Consider the following 5,115-nt stretch of genomic DNA (forward strand, 5'->3'; position numbering starts at 1 on the left):
CTCACTACTGCCACTACGGCATCAAGGTATAGTTGAGGAAGAAGGAGACGATAGAGTTTGTGGAGCAAAGGAGTTGGACTTTCTTTTTAAAATAAATTGGAGGAAGCTGAGGTAGAGAATCGCATTTGAAGGAAGAGAAGGGTAGAGAAGAGAGAGTAGAGAAGATTTTCAGAATTGAGCAAAAATTTTCGGGTTTTAGTTTTTCTTTTTCTTTTTCTTTTTTTACTGAAATTTTTGGGTATGGTAGATTTTGATTCTTGGAGATCTCTGTTAGTTTGTGGGTATGGTGGCTATGGTGGGTTTTGATTTAGGAATCTGTGGGTATGGTGTCTTTGCCGTGGGTCTGAGGAAGGAGATCTGTCTTGGGTCTGAACATTGGGGGAGCTGGTAGAGGAGGAGCGGTGGGTTGGGGGAGCTAGTAAAAGGAGCTTAAGGTCTGCATTTTGGAGAGCGTATATCGGGGTCGAGTGTATGTTTTTTATTTTAATATTAAGCTGATGTGAAAAATTGTGAGAGTTTTAGAAGATTCGATTATATATAATTGTACTCACTGAACCGCTATCCTAGTGCCATTTGGCCCAAAGTCTGTGCAAAACAAGCTTTTGCCCTTAGAAATGAACTTTGGGCCCTGACAAATTTTTTTATTATATCATATCATCTATATATATATATATATATATATATATATATATATATATATATATATATATATAACTCTCATAATTTTTCACGTAAACACAATATTTAAATAAAATTATCATTTTATTTAAGTAAAATTATTATTTTTTTAGTCCAAACTTAATAAGGAGTTCTTCTATCTCTCTAATAAGTTCAACTTAAACTCAAACAAAAAAAAAACAAAAAAAAAAATATCTCTCTTTCTCATATCTCTCACACTACCATCTCCTTCCCCCAAAACCCAAAACTCAGATAATCTCTCTTCTCATATCTCTCAAATGCTATCAATTACTTCCCCCAAGTCTCATATCTGGACATCTCCTTCAAACCTTTGGATCCGGCTTTGATTATCAAAATTGGGATTAACATGCTAAACTAGACTTTTTAAGTTTAGAAGTTTACTGCTTTTGACTGATTTTCATTTGTAGTTGTCTACCAATGTCATTAAAAAAAATAGTAAATAACTTTGTGGTTGTCAATTTCTTTATGCTTATAGGTTTATAATGTTATAAATTTATATTATTATATTACAGAGTAGTTGATTTCTTTTTTTCTCTTTTTTAATGGAGATTTCCTATTGCCATGTAATTAAGTCATGAGAGAATATTATTAATATCAAATATGCATGATAGTGTTGCTTATTGTAAATTAATGTATTTGTCTTTGGTTTTGAGATTTGCTTAATTGTTTTCTTTTTTATCTCATCATATTTGCTTAGTAGTTTAAACTTATTGTTCATGCTTTTTTTTTTCTTTCTTTCTTTCTAAGTTGACTAAATAATTAGTTTATAAAAATCAATATAAGGCAGACTTTCTTAAGTTAAAGTTATTCATTAAAACAAAAAAAAAGTTAAAGTTAATTTACGAAATAAAGCATTTTTTTTAATCTAACCTAACTCATTATGTTTTCTATTCCAACTTATTGCAACTTTTTTATTCTTGTCTTAATTTATCTGGGTTGGTTGAAAATTTAGTTCATGTTGATGTTGTTTAATTTGGTTTTGTGTGGAACTTTGTGGACCCTAAAACCCTATATCAAGACCAGTTTTGGTGTGTGCTATATCCATAAAGGCATAAATGTGTATAACCAATAAGTCATTACTTGAGATGCTACGGGTGTAAGCAACGAATTCACCGCCATATGGTTGATCAACAATTATTAGCGGTTTTGGCTTCATGCAGGCGAGTTGCAGCCTACAATCTAAACTGAGGACGGGTTTTTGGGGTTAGCTCACCCTCGTGGGATCACGACCCTTTGTCTTGGCCATTGTAGCACGTGTGTTGCGTAGGGCATAAGGGGTATGATGACTTGATGTCATCCTCACCTTCCTTCAGCTTATCACCGAGAGTCTGCTCTGAGTTCCAAACTCAACAATGGCAACTAAACACGAGAGTTGCGCTCGTTGCGGAACTTAACCCAACACCTTACGGCACGAGTTGACGACAGCCATGCACCACTTGTGTTCGCGTTCCCAATGGCACCCCTCTCTTTCAAGAGGATTCACGGCATGTCAAGTCCGGGTAAGGTTCTTCCAATTTGAGTACCTCTACAGGATAGACCTCAACAGAAAAATTCCCAGTTTATACTCTGTTTATATTAATTTGAGACCATTTTTTAGAATTCTCATTTTATGCTTCTTTTGTATTAATATGAGACTTTTTTTTTTCATTTGTTTGTGTTTGGATTTAATTTAAGTTTATGCGTTGTGTTTTTGTTAATTTTAATTTAAGTTTGATTAATATTTTTCATTTACTAATTTAATGTTTCATATCTAAGATACGAATTTTTGAGACTGGAATCTTAATGTACAAGAGGAATAAACAAAGAATTTTTTAAATTTTCGTACAACACAACTTTCCCATGCATTGCATGGGTTAGCGACTAGTATACTATATAAAAAAAAGTTGGGCTTAAAAGTGTGATTGTACCAAGTGGCTTCACCAAATTGCAAAAATATATATATATATATATATAATTTTTTTTTTGTTCTTATCTTCTTCTCTTATATTTTCTAAGTTAATAAAATCTTAATTTGATGAAAAATCCAAAAAAAAAAAAAAAGAAACGTGAAAAATAGCAACATAGTATATGATTTTGTTCTAAAGATCTATTTTAAAATTCTATTCAAATACTTTTAGTGTTTTAATAAAACACTAAATTCCGTTCACTTTTTTTTTTTTTTTGGATAAACACAAAAGCTTAGTTAACATCAACTTTTTTTTTTCTACACAGTTTTACTTTTTCTTTTTAATATTTCATGATATAAACTTTTTTTTATTTATCATATATATTACACAATTTCTTCTTCTTTTTTGTCATCTTTTTTATACGTTTAGTTTCACAATTAAAAAAAATTAAAAAAAAATCATTAGACAATTGATACAACTTTTTTTTTTTATTGGAATAATTTTTTTTAATGAGATTTGGGCATGCTACAGTCCATCTCTCTCTTCAATTTTTTTTTCCTTATTTATAGAAATTGAGTTGAATTAAAACTCTACTACAACTCTACTATGCTATTTGAGAATGCTAAAATTAATTAATAAAAAACCAAAATTAAGTGAAGAATTACAAAAGGAAGGATTTGGCTTTTTTAATGAGAAGAATTACTTTTATGTGAAAAGAGCTATCTTCTATTTATTTTTATTTATTGCATTACTATTTTTCTATTGTAGTATAATTATTGCTTAAATTCTATGATTTTTTAAAAATAGTTTAGATAATGCATTACATCTTAATAATTGATATATATATTTTTGATTTGAGGTTCTTAAATGATTGTGCAGATTATTTCCTCACTAATAGCAATATCAAAATGGCTAGACACAAATGTCAATATCAAAATAGCTAGACATGGGTAATTCATATTTAAACTTTTACATTAACATTGCGATACAATATTTGTTTTCTTTTTATATACCTTTATTTATCTATTTCTGAAATTATTTTGAGTGTGGTACCCTAAAAAATCTAGATACTAACGTAGTTCAATTAGTGCTTAGATGTTATGATTTTTTTTATAAAAAATTTAGATAATGAAATTCATCTTAATTATTGATATTATTTTTTAATTTGGTGTTCTTAATAGATTATGCTGATTATTTTCTCACTTATGGTAACATTAAAATTACAATGATTGGTAATTTATAGGTAAACTTTTACATTTAAATTTTAGTCTAGATACTTATATTTTTGTAATTTATGGAATTTTTTTGGGGTTATATATGCAAGAAATTTTATATATGGGTAGCACTTCTACTACTCTACATGTTAGCAAGTATAATGGAAATATTTTTATGTGCCACACACACACACACACACACACACACACACATATATATATATATATATATATATTACTACTAAGAGCTTTTAGAAATTTAATTCTTGCCATAATTTTTAAATTATTAACAATATTTTATTTGTAATTAAATTTAATTACATTATCGAAAAATATATTTTAAAAAATATATAATTTTTTTTATTAAGCTGTGCATAATAAAACATAAATATTATACATTCAATAATATTGTGGTAAAACATAAATATTATACAACAAAATGAGTATTATAAATAGGTTATAAAAAACATAAAAATTATTTCAAATGAATTTGCAAAGTATCTACGCATCACGCGGGAAATTATCTAATATTCCTAATAGGATAACAAACATTCGTTATTTCGACATTATTAGATATGATTTTTGTAAATGTTAAGTGTATATTATAAGAATTTAAATTGTATTATTTTTAATCAAAAGCGATAGAATAGGATCCTTTTGCTCCTTTACAATAGCAAATAGTGGTTTGTTAATTGGTAGTGCCATCTAGCTCTCCCCCTACCAAAATGGATGTGATACAATATGAGAACTTGGAAATAGAAATTGGTAATTCAACCTATTTCTTCTCTGCTATTACTATTGACATATATATAAGTGTATAAATATAAATTCAAAGTACAATCATGAGCTTGCTTCATGAGTTCGTTCTTGGGATTGAGATTGCTTGATTCGTGGAATCGAAATCAAAAGGTTGATATGATGCAAAACCTTTGATTAGATGGCTTAATATATTACTTGGTTAATAATAAGAAAATAATCACAGATCTAGAGTACCTGTGTGGTATCAGCCAAAGACCTTCCGACGGTCAAGTTAGAGAAATCTCTTGTTCACAGCTCTAAAGTGCCAGAGCTAGGGTGAATTAAGCGTTTCTTGGTTTGTGAGGGCTTTGAGGTTTTTATAGTAGTATAGAGTTGACATCCATTCCTTGGCGGAGAAGATCTTTCCTTGTAGAGAAAATTCTTCCTAATGCGCATATCTTATGGGACTCTTTCCTTGTAGAGATCTCCTCGATTAGAGTTATTCTTGGGGTACAAGATGTTTCCATTTATATCAATTTGTGGAGTCCAAGCAAAGCCATTTGGGTCTGTTAGGCGCC

At 29.3% G+C, this 5,115-nt stretch overlaps 1 non-coding gene across 1 annotated transcript; it reads right to left on the bottom strand.

The window, feature by feature from the left end:
- Positions 1-1,974: 1,974 nt before the first annotated feature.
- LOC142605445 (18S ribosomal RNA) lies at positions 1,975-2,135 on the bottom strand. The gene has a single exon (XR_012839065.1). It is a non-coding gene; the product is annotated as an 18S ribosomal RNA (ribosomal RNA).
- Between the last annotated feature and the right edge of the window lie 2,980 nt (positions 2,136-5,115).

Source organism: Castanea sativa, chromosome 7 (assembly GCF_040712315.1).
Source record: "Castanea sativa cultivar Marrone di Chiusa Pesio chromosome 7, ASM4071231v1".
In the NCBI taxonomy this organism is placed as follows: Eukaryota; Viridiplantae; Streptophyta; class Magnoliopsida; order Fagales; family Fagaceae; genus Castanea; species Castanea sativa.